The sequence below is a fragment of the Plecotus auritus genome (assembly GCF_963455305.1).
Source record: "Plecotus auritus genome assembly, chromosome: 4".
Lineage (NCBI taxonomy): Eukaryota > Metazoa > Chordata > Mammalia > Chiroptera > Vespertilionidae > Plecotus > Plecotus auritus.
In genome coordinates, this window is record NC_137775.1 from 22,479,772 (window position 1) to 22,502,116 (window position 22,345).

General features: G+C 39.9%; 1 long non-coding RNA gene across 1 annotated transcript in view; it reads left to right on the forward strand.

Annotated features, from left to right (window-relative positions):
- Positions 1 to 22,345, forward strand: part of LOC308247284 — a 184,310-nt gene that overhangs the window by 18,158 nt on the left and 143,807 nt on the right. Inside the window, exon 2 of the long non-coding RNA XR_013960480.1 lies at positions 9,638 to 9,689. This is a non-coding gene — a long non-coding RNA (uncharacterized lncRNA). The remainder of the gene's footprint in view (positions 1 to 9,637; positions 9,690 to 22,345) is intronic.

Here is a 22,345-nt window from a genome sequence, read left to right on the forward strand (position 1 = left end):
GCCAATTGGCTGTGAGGACCCACTGTGTCTATAATGGAAGAACTGCTGCACTGGAGACACGCTTATGGGGCAGGACTTATTTCCGTGGGGCTTTGGTGCTCACTGAGTCTGCCTCTTGAATGTGTCACTTATGGATATGAGGAGTTGAAATCTGGTGTCTCACTCTGACCACTAGGTACACTGGCTTCTGGATCTCCAATGGGGTGCAGGTCAGCTACTGTTTGAGGCCACCCAGCAGGCGCTACAGCGAGAACTACAGTTTTCTCCTCTTTGCTTGGGATTTGGAGGTTTTGGAGCTGTCTGACCCGGGCTGCAAGTTTCCTAGGTTAAGCTGCAATAGGGCAGACCATTCATATGCTAAAGCCACTGCTTGGAGCTTGGGTGGGTTTGTAGGTTGTGCGGGGCGGGGTCTCAGGGCATCACTAGGCTAGGGCGTGGCAAACAGCAATGGCTGCCAGAAGTCGGCTCTGCATCTCCGACCGTGTCCCCAAGTCCTGCGCCCCAGCACAGTAAACAATTATTCCTGCGTGCAGCCCTGCAAGCAAGCCTCCCTCACTTTCCGACCCAATGGCAGACAGTCCAGCTTCTCCCCGTAGGAGTTTGGGTCCCCCGTGTCTCCCCAGAAACTGGAGTTTGGAGTAATCGGGAGCTTATCTCCCTTCGGGTTGAAAACAGCAGTGCTCCCGATTCGCGCGTCTCCGTACCTCAGCTTTTCTGTGCTTGTGCACCCCTCAATGCTGTTTGCTCTTTCCTTCTAGTTGTAGAACTTCCACTCAGCCAGCTTTCCCGTGGTTCTGGGTGATAGATGTTTTGTCTTTTAGTTGTAGTTTTGAAATTGTTGTGCGAGGCAGCAGTTTAGGTGTTTACCTATGCCGCCATCTTGGATCCTCTCTCCTCAAAGGCTTTTTCTGCATCAATTATTATGACTATGTGGTTTTCCTCTCTCAATTTGTTTATGAGATGTATCACGTTTATTGATTTGCGAATATTGTACCATCCTTGCATTCCTGGGATAAATCCTACTTGGTCATGGTGTATGATCTTTCTGATGTAGTGCTGGATCCTATTTGCTAGAATTTTGTTGAGAATTTTGGCATCTATGTTCATGAGGGATATTGGCCTGTAATTCTCTTTCATTGTGTTGTCTTTAGGTATTAGGGTGATGCTGGCTTCATAGAAGGAGCTTGGAAATGTTCCTTCCTCTTGAATTTTTTTGGAATAGTCTGAGGAGGATAGCTTTTAGTTCTTCCTTGAATGTTTGGTAAAACTCTCCTGTGAAGCCGTCTGGCCCCGGGCTTTCCTTTACTGGAAGCTTTTTGATGACTGCTTCAATTTCTTCCATAGTTACTGGCCTATTGAGATGTTTAGATTCTTCCTGATTGAGTTTTGGAAGGTGATATTTTTCTAGGAATATGTCCATTTCCTCCAGGTTGTCCAGTTTGTTGGAATAGAGTTATTCATAGTATTTTTTAACAATCCTTTGTATTTCAGTGTGGTCTGTTGTTATTTTACCTCTTTCATTTCTGATTTTGTTTATTTGGGTCCTCTCTCTTTGCTTCTTGGTGAGCCTGGCTAGAGGTTCATCAATCTTGTTTATCCTTTCAAAGAACCAGCTCTTGGTTTTGTTGAACTTTTGTATTGTTTTTTTGGTCTCAATGTCATTTATCTCCGCTCTGATCTTTATTATTTCCTTCCTTCTGCTTACACTGGGCTTTTCTTGTTGCTCTTTTTCTAACACTTTGAGTTGTAGGGTTAGGTAATTTATTACCATTGTTCCTTGTTTTTTGCAGTATGCTTGTAGAGCTATGAATTTCCCTCTCAAGACTGCTTTCGCTGTGTCCCATAGATTTTGGATTGTTGTGTTTTCATTGTCATTTGTTGCCATGATGTTTTTTATTTCTTCCATGATCTCACTGGTAACCCAGTCATTGTTAAATAGCATGCTGTGTAGTCTCCATATGTTTGATTTTTTTGGATTGTTTTTATTGTAGTTGATTTCCAGTTTTATGTGGTCTGAGAAGATGCTTGATATGATTTCTATCTTCTTGAATTTGAAGAGACTTTGCCTATGACCCAACATATGGTCTATCTTTGAAAATGACCCATGTGCACTTGAGAATAATGTATATTCTGTGGCTTTGGGGTGAAATGTTCTGAAGATGTCAATTAATTCCATCTGGTCTAGTGAGTCATTTAGGATTGGTGTTTCTTTGCTGATTTTTTGTTTAGGGATTTGTCCAATGGTGATAGTGGGGTATTAAAGTCTCCTACTATGATTGTATTGCTGTCAATTTCTCCTTTGATATCCTCCAGGAGTTTTTTTTATGTATTTGGGTGCTCCTGTATTGGGTGTATATATGTTTACCAGAGTTATTTCTTCTTGTTGGATTGTTCCCTTTAGTATTATGAAGTGGCCTTCCTTATCTCTTGTTATGTCCTTCACTTTGAGATCTAATTTGTCAGATATAAGTATTGCTACCCCAGCTTTTTTTTTTATTTCCATTCGCCTGAAAAACCTTTTTCCATCCCTTCACCCTCAGTCTGTGTGCATCTTTTTTTCTGAGGTGGGTTTCTTGTAGACAGCAGATATATGGGTCGTGTTTTCTTATTCAATCCGTTACCCTATGTCTTTTGATTGGGGCTTTTAATCCTTTTACATTTAAAGTTATTATTGATAGGTACTTATTTGTCGCCATTTTTATTCTTTTACCCCTGTGTTCCTTCTTCACTTCCTATTTCTTTTTTTTTTTTACAGCAGACCCTTTAGCATTTCTTGCATTGCTGGTTTGGTGGTAATAAATTCCCTTAGTCCTTTTTTGTCTGTGAAGCTCCTGATTTCACCTTCAATTTTGATTAATAGCCTTGATGGGTACAGTATTCTTGGATTCAGACCCTTCCTTTGCATGACTTTGTATATTTCATTCCATTCCCTTCTGGCCTGATGAGTTTTTGTTGAGAAATCAGTTCAGTCCCTAGTCTAATGGGGGTTCCTTTGTAGATAACTTTCTGTCTCTCTCTGGCCGCTTTTAAGATTCTTACTTTGTCGTTGGTGTTTGCCAATTTAATTATAATGTGTCTTGGCGTCGGTCTTTTGGGGTTCATTTTGCTTGGGACTCTGTGAGCTTCTTCGATTTGTGTGGGTTTTTACTTCCCTATATCAGGGAAGTTTTCTGTCATTATTTCTTCAAACAGGTTTTCTATTCCTTGCTCAGTTTCCTCTCCTTCTGGAACCCCTATGATGTGGATGTTGTTTTGTTTTCTGTTGTCCCAAAGTTCCCTTAGGCTCTCCTCCTACTTTTTAAATTTTTTCTAGAAGCTGCTCTACTTGGGTATTTTTTCCTACCTTGTCTTCTTGCTCACTGATGAAGTCCTCTGCTTCTTCTAGTCTACTCTTGATGGTTTCTATTGAGTTCTTTACAGCAGTGATATCATTTTTCATTTCTCTTTGGTTCTTCTTCATTTCCTCTTGGTTCTTACTCATATTGTCGAATTTGTCTTCCATTCTTTTCAACCACCTTATGACCATTTCTCTGAATTCTTTCTCTGGCAGGTTGCTTGCCTCCATTTTGTTTACCTTCTTTTCTGGTGATGCCTGCTTTTCTTTCATATCTGGGCTGTTTCTTTGTCTCCCCATGGTCTCTCTTCTCAGGGTGTCTGGTTATGTAGTTCTCTCTCTCCTGCGTTGATTTAAAGGCACAAAATGCAATACAACCAGGTACAACACACAAGGCACTGAACAGAAATGTATTCACGATATTAATAACCCCAAATAAAGGTGTCCACCAGAGAAAGGCAAATTAGGGGATAGGAGAGAAAGAAGAAGAGAGAGAGAAAAAAAGGCATGCCAAAATGAAATTGGGAAAAGGAAAAATAAATAAGAGAGAAAAGAAAGAGAATAAGAAAGAAAAGGGGAACAAACTATATATATGGGGAGAAAACTCCAATAGAACAGTCACTATTCCCATCAAATGCCAACAACAGGTACCTGGAGATGAATACAAACTACAAACAACAATTAATATCAAGCGAGGTGAGGAAAAACAGATGCAAAAAGCAAACAAAAATAAAGCAAACAAAAAAACAAAATAAAAAAAAGAATAAGCAAAACAATCTCACAAACAAACATAAAAAATCAATATAATCAACATTCAAGCAAACAACAACAAAAGGACAGAGAGAAAAACAATTTTTTGATAGTGAAGACAGAGAAGAGAGAGGTGTGTATGAACTCGGAGCAGGGGATTGGAAATTAGATATATAAGTAGGGTGAAATTTTAACAGGGGGTAAAAAGAAAGAATAGGGAAAATCTAAAGCAGGAAAAGGGTAAGAGAAACAGGACAACAAAAGGGCAAAAGTTAGGAAGAGAGTGATGGAATAAAGGTAGAGTTGAGATAGAGTAGAATAATGCTAAAAGAAAGATGAAAATAGAATGTAGAACACTAATCTCAAAGTCAAATAAAGAGAAAATAAAATGACACTTTTTTTTAAAAAAAAGGTCAAATAGTTGTAGTAATAATACTGATTGAAAATAAAAATGTAATAATTAAAAAGTTAAAATCAAGTGAGGAAAAAAGAAAAAAATTACTTTCTTAAGTAAGAGATGAAAAAGAAAAAGAATAATGAAGAAATAAAATAAATAAATAAAAAATAAAAATAAAATAAAATGTGCAGTAGTGAAGGTCATTCACTTCCTCTATTGTTCTGTTTGGCATGCCTGTTTCCCAGTCAGGACAGTATTACAGTTCCCTGCGTTCCACTGCTCCTCAGTGTTGTAAGCCAGTCCTGATTTTTAAGCAGGCGGTGTGTCTTACTTTCTTGTATTTCTTTATTTGTGATTACACAAGAGTCAATTTGTGATTCAACCCCTTGGTGTCAGTGTTTCTGGGTTGACCTCTGGGTCTATAGGTCCTCTCTAGCCTGTGCTTAGATCCTGTTTTCCCTGTGGCACTCAATACTGGTTTGTGGGAGTGGGCTGCCCCAGAGATGGTTCTCTGACGGCCACTCCCTGCTCTCATCCCCAGGTTCCAGAAAAACAACTTTCCCCTGCAGTCTCCTAGGGTGTCCCCAACTGGGTGATCCTATGTATTGGGCTCAGTAATCAGAAGCAAGGATTCAAAGAGGAGAAAGCGCAAGTGTGTGAACTCCGGGGCTGTGCACAAGTTTGCGCAGTCCTTCCTTCCCTCCCCCCCCCCCCCCCCGTGTCCAAGCAGCTGGCACACTCCCAAAATTTTTAGGCTGTCCTTCTGCATCAGATCAAAATGGGTTGCTTTTTAGAGATCCCCTCTTTTAGCAGCTCTGAGGACCCCCTTCCACATTCACGGATCATGCCAGCCCCAACAGCCATGGATTTTTCTAGGTGCAGACTTTCCCTGGTCCTCCAGCTCCCGCAAGTTCACACGTTTCTCTGTCCTGCCAGGACCAGAGACCTCACCTTATCCCAGACGAAATCTGATCTTTCTGTGGTGGAGTGCAGAGCTCCTCTGAATCCACGTTTGCGCCAATTGGGAACTGGTGCTCTGGGGTTCGCAGCTGTTCGGTGGGTGCTGCAGTTGTAGATTTTCAGGCTTCAGATAACATCCACTTTCCCCTTCAAGATGGCGCGGTCTCCACGTCTGAGCCAGTTGCTCAACAGTGGGGGCTGCCCAGTCAGCGGAGCCCTGTCCAGCAGTCCCCCAACTTCTCCTGGAGCATAGCTGTCCCTTAACTCTCCAACAGACACTCCCCATGCGACCCTCAGCTGTTCTTTCTATGTGCTCCGGGACAAGGCTCGGGACACGTCTGCCTATTCTGCGGCCATTTTTCCACCTGGAATTAGAACTTTTGAGGAACTTTGAAATACAGATTGTGATAGAGCTACACACTATGAGGCTCTAGAGCTCTTTGTCAACTGTCTATGGGTTGATGGTAATATGAAAGTGTTTATATTATTGAGGAGCAAACATTAAGTGATATGAAGGGATATAGTGCTAAGTGTTTTGTGAGTGAAGAGAAGGGAGAAGTATTCAATATGAATTTTATGGCCATAAGCTTAATTAAAAGACAAGGAACAGAGGAGCAGCAAGGGCATTTTAAACCTTAAAATTTAGAACTAAATGATATGAACTGTCTTGACTTTGTGAATGCTATGGCATATATGGAAGAGAGTAGATGGACTGCTTTGATCCAAACCAACAAGGGGATGAATTGGAAAGTTTGGGTAAGGGATTGCAGTGTAGGAACCAGGATCCTAAGCTTTTTCCTGACTGTAATGTTGAATACATAACTTACAATTTTAGTCCTCTATTCTTTCAGAACATATACGTTTTACTTTATAATGGTTTGCTGGGCTTAGAAAATGCTAAAAGACATTTGTAGATTTAGAGGGTAAAATTAAGATAGCCTCAAAACTAAGAATTAGTAATGCTGAAATCATTATTATGCTTCTGTTCTCCTCTTGCTTTAATAATATATATCTGTTGTTTTTTCTCTGCAAATTGCAAAGTGCCAGGCATATGGAAGAAAAACCGAAAGCACAATGAATATTTGTTGAATTAATGCATCTTTCTTCAGGACAGAGATTATATATTTTTTCTTTCTATGCCTCTCCATGACTCCTACTGGATGTTTTACACACAGTGGACGTTCAATAACTATAAAGTATAAAAGTGTTTATATTATTGGGGAACAAAAATGGCTAAAGTGAATATTACTTGGCCAAGCTATCTGACAAATTCTTACATTGAATCACTCAGTAATGGGTGCATTCACTGAACACTGTGTGTAATGTGAGGACTATTAGTCTCATAGTGATTTTAGCAAGAGTTTCATGCCTTTGTATAGGCTAGCCAACTCTCTTACTCATTCTTCAACTCTCAGCTCACATGTCACTTACTTTTTTGGCATTCCAGACTGGGTTGGGTACTTATCCTTTGTCTAACTGGATGGTGATTTAACTTTGTTCCCTACCAGACAGAGCTCCATAAGAGCAGAACTGAGTCATTCACCTTTATGTCCCTAGTACCAAGCCTAATTCCTTGTTTATAGATGTCACTTGATGAAAGTTTGTTGAGTAAGTGTTTGTGGAACAAATATAATCTTAATAATGGTGTTGTCAGATATCTGGCTCTGAGCCGGAAATTTGGCTTTTAAATATTGTGTTCAGAAAATTAACTGGAAAAAAAACACACAAAACAACAAAAAAAAAACACCAACAAACTCTATTAGGATTATAACATTTGGGAGACAAAAGATGATTGAACAAGAAATAAAAATTGAAAAGTCATATAAAGACAATATAAATATAAAATGAGGTGTGTATTACCATTAATAAACTCTTCAAATTGTGAGAAGACATTTTTTTTTTTATTGTGGCACAGATTTACTGTGCATCTAGTGTTTCTGTTAAAACTTTACAGTGTGCATTGAATGTGAGAACAGGGCAGCAGGGGCCTTAGAGATCATTCAGTTCAGATTCTGCTTTATGGAAGAAATAAAGCCACTCGTCTTCCAACTGCTATAATTCACATAAAGCGAAGGGAGTTCCTCTAACTCTGCCACCACCAGTCTTTCCACCACATCATCCTCCCAGTCAGTGAACAGATCGGGTGGGGCAGGTGGCTGGTGGGTGTTCCTGCTTCTTCATACATACTGCTTCCCTGTGACCATCCATATGCTCTGGAGAAAGAGGAGAGTTGCCACAGTACAGGTGTTTGTACAGGACCCTCACTTACAGTATATTACTAATAACAATAGTAGCTGCCATTATTGAGGAACTATGCTAGACTGATTACGTAGGTTAATGCAGATCTTCACACAACCCTGCAAGTTTATGAAATTTACTCTTTTTTTACAGATAAGGGGAAGAGAGGTGGTGGGAGGCTACCAATACGTGGCAAAGCCAATATGTGGCCAAGCCAAGAATCCCACCACGCCTCTCTAGCTCCCCAAATTCCATAGGTTTTACCAGATACCACATCACCTTTTATAATGTAAAGAGGAGTAACCTATCAATATACACCGAGTGGCCAGATTATTATGATCTCTATACGCATAATAATCTGGCCACTCAGTATATATATACACATATATTAGAGGCCTGGTGCATGAATTCGTGCACGGGTGGGGTCCGGCCAGCCTGGCCAGGGGGAGGGGACATGGGCGGTTGGCCGGCCTGCCTGCTGGTCGAACTCCTGGTCGAGGGGACAATTTGCATATTAGCCTTTTATTATATAGGATATACACTGAGTGGCCAGATTATTATGCGTTCAGAGATAATAATAATCTGGCCACTCAGTGTATGTCAGATAATATGGTATATTAAGAACAAAGCATAATGCTTTCTATAGAGTTTAAATGCTTATCCATTATTAGATAAGTGACTAATGTATGTTATTCTTAAAAAGAAAAAAAATCACCCTTTTAGATTTATGATCATTACAGTAAGTTGGAATTACATGTAAATACGAATGTGAAAGTCCAAATTCAGGAACTTTTAAATTAAATTTTTTAATAGCCATTGCATCAATAGAGCATACATTTTGTTTGATTGATTTGTATAATAAGAAAAATGTACAATTTTCCTAGTATAGTGTACTTGGAAGAAATTATAAAGTTGTCTAATGTATACCAGGATAAAAGCCTATCACCTCATTAATTTCAGACTGAGCTCCCCCCCCCCTAAATATATAAAGCCTAATTAAAATATATTTGTTAATGAAGGCATAATATTTATTCCAAGTTTCAGTTAATATAAACTGTCTTGAAAAACCCAACATAGCCCTAACTGGTTTGGCTCAGTGGATAGAGCGTCAGCCTGCAGACTCAAGGGTCCCAGGTTTGATTCTGGTCAAGGGCACGTACCTTGGTTGTGGGCACATCCCCAGTAAGGGGTGGGCAGGAGGCAGCTGATTGATGTTGCTCTCTCATTGATGTTTCTAACTCTCTATCCCTCTCCCATCCTCTCTGTAAAAAATCAATAAAAAATATATTTAAAAAAAAAACCAACATAAATAAGAAAGTGACTTTAAATCACTTTCATTGAGAGCCAAGTGGAAACTTTTATATCTGCCTGACTGTTATGAAGGTGGGTGATTGTTATTATCAATCGAAAGAACCAACAATTGACTTAGAAGATGAATGGGTAAAATGATATAGAGTCAGTATTTTGTGATTATATATATATATATACATACATACATATATATATATATATATATATATAGAGAGAGAGAGAGAGAGAGAGAGAGAGAGAGAGAGAGAGAGAGAGAGGGAGAGACTTAGAACATTAAACTAAAATTGGTGGCTTTTTTCTTTTAATATTATACTCATTTGATTTGTAGACTAATTCTCGATGCATATGTTTAACCCCAAATTAAAAAATCAAATGCAAAGTGAGGGCAAATTTCTATCTCCATTCCCCACCCTCAAAGAAAGAGTTAGACATGTTTAACCCACACATTTCACTGAGTTGATTAAAGCTGAGTTGACCTAAATGGTTATAAAAGCTCTACATATATAGATGTTAGCAGATATTGTTATAAGGGCAAGTCTTGAGTGAGGTAAATGTAATGCCACTTTGAATACACACCTAACAAATTTAGGAATAGGAGTTTCCTTTTTAGCTTGTCATGAAAATAACACTATTTTCTTTGGTTTCAGGTAACAGGATGAAGAAGTGACCTGACGAGCCTGACTTCCCACAGTGAAAAAGGTAAGAATGAATGAAAGAGCAATAGCTGTGGAAATTCAAACATATGATCACATATTGATCACACCTTACCATTTAGTATTTCCATTTGTAAACTAGATTGTTATTTGACATAAATATATCCAAAAATATGTGTCTTAATTTTATGTCCTCCCCTCCCCCATAAAAACAAAAGGCAAGGCATTTTGTCCTATAAGATGAATAAACTTTAAGCAGCGTGTGCTAATTACCATTTCTTCTAAATGTGGCTTCTCTAGAGTTTATTCAATGTGGTTCAACTTCAGAAAGTTGCAGAATAATGAGGAAGAATCATAGAGGAAATGCTGTCAATTTTATCGACAGGAAAAGTGCCATGAACCAGAGGAAACCATTCTTAAACTTAGAATAGTTTTTTAAGCTCAGTGTAGGATGATATAATAGAAATTAAAGCATGACTGTTATTTGCAGTTATTCCTTTAACAATAAAATTATTACACTGGTTTTGTTCACTAATAACACAATTGACATGACTTCCTTATGAATTTTTATGCAAGTAAAATTATAATTGTTTTTTTTTTCCCTTAAGTCTTAGATTATATATTTAAAGACTTGTCTAAAGCCACATAGCCAGTTAGTGGCAGAACTGGTAAATGCTGGTTTCCTCACTTTAGTTCTTTATTTTGTTTATTTTTCCCTCCTCATTACTGCATTTTATTTTATTTAATTAACCTATCTATTTTATTTAAATTTATTTACTTAATTTATGGGAAAATATATTCTGAGGAAAATAAAAATAAATGGAAAAGAGTAAAATGAATTCTAATTTAGGACTGTTATTTTTAGTAATTTTCAACATCCTGGTTTATTTCATTCCCACGACATTGATGTCCCTCAGTGGATGCTGATGCAGCATGTGGCCCTGTGGTCCCAAACCTGGGCTCTGGAGTCGGACCGCCTGGGTGAAGCTGGTTCTGCCTCTCAGAGTGAGAGTAGTGTTTCCCTTTAAAAAATGGGGTTGTTGTGAGAACTCAGTGAAGCGTAGTTTATTTAAAGTATTTAGAATAGTGTTAATGCATACAGTAAATATTAGATATTATTATGTTACTTTAATAATGAATGTTATCCAGGAAGATGAAAGCTTTGCTATCCCAATTTAAAATACTAAAAAAATTGGGGATCAAGTGGGAGTTTACTCTCTGGAGAGCGCTTCTCAGTGCTCCCATGATCTCTCTTAAAAACGGTGTTAGCTCATGGTAAGGGCCATTAAGTGAGAAACAGGAGGACAGCGTTTTCAATTAGTAAAAACTTCATAAACCAGGTTAATTAGCAGCTTAGTTACTAAATTAAGTTATTTTGCTTTGAAACTCAGGCTTTATGCTAAAAAAATTTGTTAAATAGACTAAGAAGTCCTTTTTGAAGTAGCCTTACTTCTCAGAAAATAAACATTGTGATGAATTTGGGGTAAATAAATTTAAGACATGCATTAAATATTTATTAAATATGCGAGTTTAAAACTGATCAGAGTCTTGGGAATTTGTCTTAGAAAATCTGCCAAAAACTAAGCACCATGAAAGTAGTTTCATTTTTGGTTCTGATTATAAAAGTTGACAGCTTTTGTTTTCCTAATCTAGTTAAACACATTCATAGAATTAGGGACTCATAGAGTTGGAAAACATCTTTGGGATCATGTGGTCTTGTGCGTTTCAAACTTCTAACCACCACCCCTTATTGCTCGAATGTAATCTTCTACAGAAGCTGTGCTTGTTGCGAGGGAGGGGACTAGAGCTGGGCCTAGCACCCCTGTGGAACCCGGGCTCTGCAGAGCAGGTACACACACCTCTCCTTGTGCAGGTGAGGACACTGACTCTGTAGGCAGTGTGGGCCTTGCTTAGATACTCGCTCCCAGACAAACAGTGGCAGAGCCAGTCCTGGAACAAATATTGTTTCTTCTGCAGCTCTTTTGATTACACCCTATGTCTGTCGTAGTAAAGAATCTATAATTTAGAACCTTTAACAATCCAGATTCCTTTCTCTTCTCCACCTTTATTATAGAGTTGTATCTGATGAGCAGGTCCATTTAACTTGATATCAGCATGATGGGCATGTCGTTGGACTAGTACAATTCCATTTGAAAGTTTAATCAGTTAATTCATTATGTACCTCTTGATCATCTGCTATGTGCTGGGCCTCATGCTAAGCCCTAGGAATATCACATTGATAAATACTCCACCTTTTCCTCTTAAATATAAGAGAAATATAAAAATAGACACATAAATTAAGTACTGTGCCTCTTGCAGCTGCTTAGCTAGAAAGTAAAATTTGTGTTTAAAATGTTGATTCTTTAAACATTAAAATTTAACTGTTATATAATGCTCTTTCCATGGTAAATATAACATGTATATTTACAGAAAAGCAGGGTAGTTGATTTTTTATTTTGATATATTTAAAGCAAAAACTATTTCTTTGTAAATGATTTTTATTAAGTAGGTAATTTACTTATTGTTGTGAGTCACAAGTCCTGTGGGCTGGCTGTCCCTGACCTCTTTTGGATGGCTAGGTCACTGAGAGGTTGAATAATGCTGAGGAGAAAGGGGTCTATCACTTTCAGTCTAATTCAGTGGAACTTGAAGGGGTGGTGTGGAGGTGGTGGATTGTAGATGTCCTGATAGAAATATGTCTCCTTATGTAATTACTGATGGTGAAGGTCACTGTTTACTATAACTAGTCAAAATTGCTTTCAGCCTTCAGTATTTCCTCTCAATGACTGGGCTTGATTCATTAGCCATTATCTAGACAAAATAAAGACTTCCTTTGGCAGGGAAAATTAATTGGAGCACCAGAGACACATGCAGCTATGCTAGGCCTCCTTCCAGGATTCCTTGCCATCTTGAAGCCTTGTTCATGTTAAGAGTTCAGGGTTTTGAGGGTCACCTAGCCTCCCCATTACGAGTGCTTACCTATTTGTCTGCTATCTTGATGTTAGGAAGAAATAACCAAAACCCAAGAGCAAAAAGACAATAATAAACCAATAGGCGATTCAGATATTACAGTTATGCAACAGGGACTTTAAAATAACTAATTGATAAGATCAAGAAAATGATATACAAAAGAGATGAAAAGATGGGTAACTTCAACAGAAGATTGGAATCTGTTTAAATTAATCAAATGGATACTCTTCAACTGAAAAATACAATATTTAACGTTAAGAACTTTGGATGTTTTGAACAGCCAGATGAATACACCAGGGTTTAATAAACCAGAAAACAGGTCAAAATAAGCTAGGATAGAAGAGAAAACAGAATCCTATCTAATAAAAGAGTAATACACAAATTGACCATACCTCCGCTACACCCACCAACCACGCCCACCAGCTCCAATCAGGAGGGAATATGCAAATAAACCCAACCAAGATGGCTACGGCCACAGAGAGCAGGAGGGAGGCTTAGGTTTCCCTGGCAATGGAGGAAGCCAAGCTTTCCACCTGCCCTTGCTGGCCCAGGCCTCCACTCAAGGCTACAAAGTTTCAATGATAGAAGATAAATAAAGTCCAACAGAAATGGTGGCAGCCACCAGAGCTGGAGAGAGCAGGAGGCTAGGGTTGCCCACGGCGATAGAGGAAGCCAAGCTTCTGCAGCCCTGGCCTGCTTTGGCCTCCGCTTAAGGCTATGAAGTTTCAATTACAGAAGATAAATAAATCCCAACAGAAACGGCTGCCGCCACTGAGCGAGCAGAAGGCTTGGCTCCACTCCAGGCTACAAAGTTTCAATTGTAGAAGATAAATAAATCCCAGATTCTAGGGCCTCCACTTGGGTCGCTGGGGGGTGTGGCCGGCCTGCAAACCACCACAGGCCCCTCACCCAGGCCACCCCACACCCCAAGGGAACCCCCACCCTGATCTGGGACACCTTTCAGGGCAAATCAGCTGGCCCCCACCCATGCACCAGGCCTCTATCCTATCTAATAAAAGAGTAATATGCAGATTGACCATCACTCTAACACACAAGATGGTTGCCCCCATGTGGTCAAAAATCCTGCCCCCTTGTGGACACAAGATGGCCACCACAAGATGGCCAGCAGGGGAGGGCAGTTGGGAGGAACCAGGCCTGCAAGGGAGGCGATCAAGCCTGCTGGGGAGGGCAGTTAGGGGTGACCCGGCCTGCAGAGGAGGGAAGTTGGGGGTGACTGGGCCTGCAGGGAAGGGCAGTTGGGGGGTACCAGGCCTGCAGGGGAAGGCAGTTAGGGGCAAACAGGCTGGCAGGGGAGCAGTTAGGCATCAATCAGGCTGTCAGGGGAGTGGTTAGGGGGTGATCAGTCTGGCAGGCAGAAGCAGTTAGGGACAATCAGGAAGGCAAGCAGGCAAGCAGTTGGGAGCCAGCCGTCCTGGATTGTGAGATCAGGCCTAAATGGGCAGCCAGATATCCCTCGAGAGGTCCCAGATTGGAGAGGGTGCAGGCTGGGCTGAGGGACACCCCCTCTCGTGCACGAATTTCATGCACCAGGCCTCTAGTAGAGCATAAAAGACATGTAGTACACAAACTGACTTCGGAAGTCACTGTTCTCCAGAAAGAGACTTCACACTTAGGAGCTCTATGAATTGCTTTCTTCTGGACTATTGGATGCTATTGGAAACATACTTAGACACACCTAATTCCATTGCTGATGCAAATCATTTAGATTTCAAGGGAACTTAAGGAATTGAGAGATACTTTTAACTTTAATGTTAATGGAAAATCTGTTTTCTGTAAATGGTATTATTGTCAAAATTTGACAATGACTGAACAGAGTAAAATTCTGGGGAGTAGGAATAATCTGGACCAAGTTTTCTTCCTATAAGAAATAATGCAGTGCCATAAGAATGGATTACTAGTTCCGTGTTTTAGTTCTTTCTTATTCTTATTCTGGTTTTCATTTCAAAACAATTTGGATCATTAGCAGATCTCTGCCCCCTCCACTTTCTCCTGTTTTCTTGCTTCCCATTTTTTATCTGTTCAGTGCTCATGTTCCTTACCTTTTTACTATATTAAAAGTCTGTAAGGTATTTCATTTCTGGAAAGTTAGGCAGAGAGCAGAATTTTTTATCCAAATCTTTGTAATTTGCAGCATGAGAACTGCTTCACCAACTGCCATGCATCTTTTATGGGTTTTAAACTATTTTTCTCGAGACTTCTGTGCACTGCCTGTAGATTCACCCTGACACTGTTGGGGAAAAATAACACATACTCCGACAGTAGTCTTATTGGTGCCTTAGAAAAAGATAAACATATAGAAGGCAGATTTATAATGTTAATGAAAAGTGGAGAGCACATTTTATGTTTTTCCTCTTCACTGATTTTCAACTAAAATTAACCAAAAGCCAATGTTTGCTATTATACAATATTGGCTTTTTTATGTATCTGGGAATGGCTTCAGACCTAGAAATAACATTGTGTTTTCTCCCTCCCTACCCTTTTCACCCCAATCTCCCCCCCTCAAATTTTGATGGCAAAGAAGTTTCCCCTGGACACCCCAAAACACATGAATCCAATTGCAAATTACTGATTACCCCACAACTTTGCTAATGCACCGTGATGACCCAGTTTCTGGGGATGATTTTTTCTTGATTATAAATTGCTTACACAGATGTGACTTTTAAAAAAATTATGTGAAGTAGGAAGAGTGAATGTTATTATCCTTAAGTCACAGTAAGGAGACTAAGGTAGAGGAATAAGTGACTGACCCAAGACAATAGCTAGTAAGCATTAAAGCCAAGACTCATGCCTTTATTACTATTCAGTATTGATACCCTTACTTAGAAGGTTTGGGTGGACTGGTAGTGAATGCAGGGAGCATTATTATTAAAATGCTTTTAGAGTATAAAGTAGGACTATGACAGCCTTAATCCCATACTAGGTATAGAGTATACTTTTGAAAACTGTTCTAGCGGTAGTGGAAGAGAGATGTTCCACGTTGCAGAAGCCTTTTACAATATTAATCCCCAAATTCTTATGGGAAATGGTAGAAGACAAAAATGTTAGGGATTTGTACTGACCTTAAAAAAGATTAAATGAATACCTGTATGTGGTTTGCAAGCTCAGGAGAATGTTCTTGGGGATGTGCAATTGTGGTTTGTCCAGATTAGATGACATCCTGAACCAGAAAGGGCTTTGTAGATCCAGTTATTTAAGATGCCCACCAATAAGGCACCAGGCACTTAAGCATGTTCTACATAGTGCTTTAGGGTCAAGGTCATATTGAGAGACAGTTCTCAGAATGGGTCTCATTTCTCCATGTCTTGTTAGAAGAGGAACTAACTGACTTTATTCCATTCCATCATTTTAAGAGTGTTTGTGTAGAGAACAATCTTGGAAGATGGAGATAGTATATCACTCCAGAGAAAGGGACAGGCTTGCTTATTGCCCAGTAAAGATTGCCCTAAAAGATTCAGGTTTCTTAAGCTCAGGATCCCTCTCTTATAATATCTATACAGGAGTCATCTGGCCCTCTCTCTTTGTGCCCTATGAGAATTGGTACTTCAGGAACTAGTGCAAGAAAATTCTGGCTACCGCTACTGCTGAGAGTATTAAAGTCAGTTGTCTCTGATCCTGGTATGTCATGTCTTCCTCCAGCACCCATAAAAGTATGACAGTGTTATAACTTAAGTGTTAGCTTGCAAATAGTCTTCACAGTTCTGACAGGTCACAAGGCATCTCCCCTTTGCCCAATCTCTGGTCTAGTGAAAAACAAAATCAACAACAAAACCACAGGACATTTTGAGTCAATGCATATGCCGTTTCCTGAGTCTTGTGTATTTCTAGCAGGATGATTCTGGCATTTCACAATGAACCACTGTCTGTGGACACCAGATACGTAGTTGGTGGAAAGCAATCAGCAAATAATGACACTTCAACGAATTTGGGGGCTTTCATATAATTCACTGCTGCTCTTCCACTGCTGACTTCACTCCCTGTAAGGCCAGCCTTGAGCAACTTGGGATATAGGTCCATAGTCTGAAGAGCTGCTTTTACTTTCCCATTTTATTGCTCAAAATATTAGGAAATTATCCTCACTATTCCTCACTGGGCTTGATTTTCATCCTTAGCTCAGTACTAGACTTCCATTTCTGAATAGACCTCCAGTTCACTTTTGGATGATAATTCTTGCCAACGTAACTGATTTCTATCTTTTGATTTTTTTATGATGATGAACAAAAACACAACAAATAATCTCTGATGAGATTTATGCTCATTTAAGATGGGGAATTGTTCTTTAGCATTCTAGGTTAAGTAAGGTCCAGTCCTGGGTAAGAAAGTTCTTCACGCTTGGGCTCTCTTCCCGTTAAAAGTCAATGTGATTTTTCAAGACTTAATGCTGCCCAATGACATTGCCATTTACTTCTATACCTGACCCCTTTTATATAACTGTCCTTGGGGCTTGGACCTTAGTTTGGTCCCACTAACTTATACTTTACTTATTTTTCCACAATTCTACCCTCTCCCTTCCGATACCCCAGAAAGTCACCCATTTGATTCTGGGAGTTGGTCAGTCCAGATACTTTGCAGAAGCTCAATAAATATGTGTAGAATGATTGAATGAAGGTACTTAGTCTTTTTTTTTTTTTTACTTTTTTTTGAGCTCTTCAATCTAACTAGGTCCTTGATTTCACCAATAAAAAAGTACATGGAAAGAGAAATACTACTACTACAAGTAATATGATAATATTAATCATAATACCAACATTGGCTACGCGCTTACTATACACCAGATATTGTGCCAAGTGCTTTACATGTATTGCCACATTTAATCCTCACAAAATTACTGTATGATTATCAATATTTTATAAATAAAAAACAGGGACACAAAGAGACTATCATTTTTTCAAAGTCACACAGTGACAGGCCCGAGACTCTTCTGCCTTCTCAGAGCCAGAGTATCTGCTGCACATATTACATAGTTAAAGAGGAAAACTGACCTTGTACTTTTGGGTAAGGCTGACTTAACTCAGTCATAAAAATGTCTTCTTTACCTGGGTTGGATCCCCAGTTGGGGAGGGTATGGGAAGCAACTGATGGATGTTTCTCTCTCTCTCTCTCTCTCTCTCTCTCTCTCTCTCTCTCTCTCTCTCTCTCTCCTATTACTCTCTTTCTAGAATCAATGAAAAACATATCCTCAGGTGAGGAATAAAAATGTAAAAAAAAAAAAAAAAGAAAGAAATACACTTGAACTTAGACAGTCAGGGCCAGGTCAGAAAGCGTGACCTTTGTTGAAAGCAAGCCGTAGCTGTTCTTGTCCAATTCTTCATTTACAGATAGATCTCCTTCTTATATCAGTTGGGTGATTGATTAATTTATTCTGAAAATATTTATTGAAACCTGACTTGGTACATAGCACTTTCCCTTAAGAATTCTGGCCAAGTGAACAGAAGTTATTCCCTTTAGGGGGAGGAGAGCATCTACTCTGAACCTGCCTGAGGCCAGGAGTTTCCCCCATGGAATGGGAGGAAGAGCAGCTGTGAAGGGTGTAGATACAGACTGGGGACTCTTTCATTGCTTGTAAGTTCTTCTTTTTTGAAATATATGTTTCTATTGATTTCAGAGAGAAGAGAGAGGGAGAGAGAGATGGAAACATCAATGATGAGAGAGAGTCATTGATCGGGTGCCTCATGCAGTCCCACACTGGAGATGGAGCCCACAACCCGGGCATGTGGGAATCGAACCCTGACCTCCTGGTTCATAAGTCAACGCTCAGCCACTGAGCCATGCCATGTGGGCGGAACTTGTAAGTTCTTGAGAGCTGGGACTATAGCTGCATCTTTTGTGCCAAGTACTAGTATGCTGCCTGACACACACGAGTTGCTTCATAAATATGATCCAATTGAATTAAAGCAACAATCCTCTTGGATGGTTTATTTTATTTTTTGTCTTAATCCTTCTAGAATTTTACTTATTAAGTAATTGACTGAAATAATAGAGGATATATTGGTTTATTATAAATATTTGGATATTAGGTTAAACATGACTAAGTTTCAGTTTCTGCTCTTTCTTTAATGAGAAAAATAACTTTGTCATTCACCACATCTCATATTCTATAGTATTGTAGTTTGGATGGGAGCAGTTTTTTTTTTTTTTTTACTCCTAAGGTTTAGAGGATAATAACATGGAAAAATTGTTTACCTGTGACTAAACTATGTAAACTATGTATGCCACATTAGTCATGGTCTGCCAGGTTAGTCATAGTCTGCTAGGTTAGGCCATATGAAATTGACAGTATTTGAGAGTTTTTGACCTTTTATGGTTCAACTTAATTGACTTTGCTTTTTTATTCTTCTTTTAAACAATAAAACACCTGAGATGCCTGTAAAAGAATTAAACATATCTTCATAAACATTTGTATGGTATACTCCAGGATAGAGACCGAACTTCTAGCCCATGGAAGATATTTGCATTTTTCTTTCGCTTTATCAAAATTCTTCCTAACTTGGATGGCCCACACCACAAACTTACTTTTCCATCTCTGACCCTTATGTGAGTTTGTTCTAGACAATTTATTTCATATTTTTGAGGACTTGTGAGTATTATTAGAATGAGAGGAAACCAGGAAAATTATGGGTTCTTGGTTCACTACTTTAACAAATATTTACCGAGCGCCAACAAAAACAATATTTACTGCATGAGTGGAAAACAGAAAGGCACAGCTCTTACCCCTCAGAATTTATTGTTTATGGTTTGTATTGTTATCTCAAAGAGTCTTGTAAGCAAATGCAAAATTATAGCTATGACAGATTCTTTGAAGGTATGTGCATAACAGTATAAGTGTAAATATTAAGGGGAACTGATCAAGTCAGGGGGTCAGGGAGGAAGTCGTGGCTGAGCCAAGGTCAAGTACAGTTGTTAACTGGATGAAAGGAGACCAGCAGTGGGGATATGAAGCAACTCAGTTCAGTTCAGTTCACTGAATGTTTATAGAACCCCTACCATATGCCAGACATTATGCTTAGATGCTGGGAAATAAAACCCAATGAGACATGGTCTTTGCCCCAGTAAATAACTCACTATAAGGGTTTCATTGTTCTGCAATTTATAAATTAGGAGAGCCACTCCGTACGTATTTGTTTTGCTTCTCTATAGTTTGAGTTTCCTTTGTGTCAGAATTACCTCAGCTAGGCAAGCCCTTCTCAAGAGATCAAACACAGCCTTTTTGTTATGGACTCAAAGTTTAACAAACATGCATAGTCTGTTCATTTAAAGTCCAGCAACGCTATTCCAGGCTTTACCGTCCCCTGAATGTGGTCCCACGGCGCAGCTCATGCCTGTCTCAGAGCCCGCCAACAGAATGGCTCCAGGAAGGAAGCCTGACTGCCACCAAACAAGAGGCCCATTATTACTTTATCTCTCTCTGTTTTTAACCGTTAACTAACATGACTGAATTATTAACCCAGCCGTAGAAACGAATAATAAACCTACTGTATGTGCACTTGATGAACTGTTTTCATATTAAGTATTACTCAGACCTGGACTACAAACTCCTGGGCACACACAAGTAACACACATATGAAGTGTCAGGGGTATAAACAAAGAGGAGAGGCAGGAGCTGTGGCAAAATGGAGATTGTCAAACCGTGGAAACAGAGCAAAACAAAACAGCACACAGCAGAGCTGGGTTTTGCCTCAGACTAGAGGGCAGGTCCTCATTCACTGCACCCACCGAAAGCACACCTAGGCCTGTCACACCCTTACTTGCCCCAAGGCCCTTTCCTCATCTTTCTGCCTGTGATTCTGGTACAGCTCCTTACTCACCCTCACCCTTCTTGGCTTCATAGCCTGGTCTTGGTGGAGACCTTGCCCCAGGGCTAGTTTGAGCAGTGCATCCTCTGCTCTTCTGCTTAGCCAAGCCTGGGTTGCTGTACCACCAAACCCTAGAGGGCCGGGGTGCCACCCGACCTCCAGCTGCTGGGCCTGCTCCTTGTGCTGGGACTGACAGACCTCCACAAAGGGATGAGCAGGTTGTTCTGTGTCTCATTTCCTTGTGTTCTTACTCTTCACTCTTCTGTGCAGGGTCTCACACACTCGCTTTATAGGTTAGTGTCAACATTGTATACTATGGCTGACTTGCCCTGGCTGCAGATCCTAAACACTTGTTTTCTTTTTCTCCTGTGTATTATTATTATTATTATTATTATTATTATTATTACTAGAGGCCCAATCACAAAATTCGTGCAAGGGGCTTGGCCCCCGCTGCCTCTGCCTCTTCTGTCTTGGCCCCTGCCACCACGGCTTCGTATAGAAGGTGGTCCGGAAGGACATCCGGTCTAATTAGCATATTACACTTTTATTATTATAGATTATTATTATTACTAGAGGCCCGGTGTACGAGTTTGTGCACCAGTGGGGTCCCTTGGCTTGGCCTGTGGGATCAGGCCGAAACCGGCTCTCTGACATCCCTTGAGGAATCCCGGATTGCAAGAGGGTAGAGGCCAGGCCGAGGGACCCCGCTGGTGCACGATCAGGGCCGGGGAGGGATGCGGGAAGTTGGCCAGCCAGGAAGGGACCGCGGGAGGGCTCCAGGGTGTGTCCGGCCTGTCTCGCTCAGTCCTGATTGCCTGGACCCCAGCAGCAAGCTAGCCTACCGGTCAGAGCATCTGCCCCCTGGTGGTCAGTGCATGTTATAGCGAGCAGTTGAGTGGCCTTAGCATATCAGTTACATATTATGCTTTGACTGGGTGAACAGATGACCAGTTGACTGGACACTTAGCATATTAGGCTTTTATTATATAGGATTATTTTCTTCATCTTTGAGGATTGATTTCTTAGGGGCAAATACTATTTCCAGGTTCTAGAAGAGGGTGCTGAGATATTGTGCCTGGTCCAACTTTACACCCCATCCTTTATCACAGAGCAGTCAAGCAGAAAAGAGCAACAGCTCCAAAATTTTCTTTCTTAATTGAGTACGTATAGTCAGTATTGTAAAGACCCAATAAATATATTAACGAACTGGTTGAATATTAGTAGTTTGAGTTTATCAGTTAAGAAATTAAGTTAGAGACAGCAGCATTTAGTGGCCTTTTGGAAAATGCAAAATATACCTTCATACCCACAATCCACAAAACTTATGAGACTTTGCTTTCGAAAATTCAGTGCGTGTTCTGTCTTTAGCAATTTCACACTCTTCCTGTGAAGAGTTATTATCAACCCTGTTCATGAGATCTGTGATCTTTGCCAAAAGTTTTCTAAATGAATGTGTTGAATAACATTATCAGATTGTCTAGCAAGTTGTTTATGCTATCTCATTTCCAGATGGTTCTGTAAAAAGAAAGTTAACCTGAGTACCATTTGACCCATTGAATTGCTGTTTCTGCTTGTTTTTTTTTCTGGAAATATTATTAACAGTATATTCAGTAACGATCTAGCCCAAGTTGTTCTTGTGTTATTTTGGAGCAAGTTGCTAGTGACTCATAGCACATTGGGCATCCAAGCTATGGTTAACTGGTGGTCAAGTGAGGAAATTCTGTTCCCATTAACTCTCCCTTTCTTAGCCCAGAACACCTCTCCACTCAACTTTTTTTCTTTTGATTCGTCACACTCATAGTCTCTGCTTGGTGTTTTCAGACCAAAAGTAGAAGCAGTGACATGCCATAATAAGTATTGTTCCTATTGCACTTCCAGCTTAGCTAAAAACAGGAAATACAGGCCATTTCGTGGAAAAGCC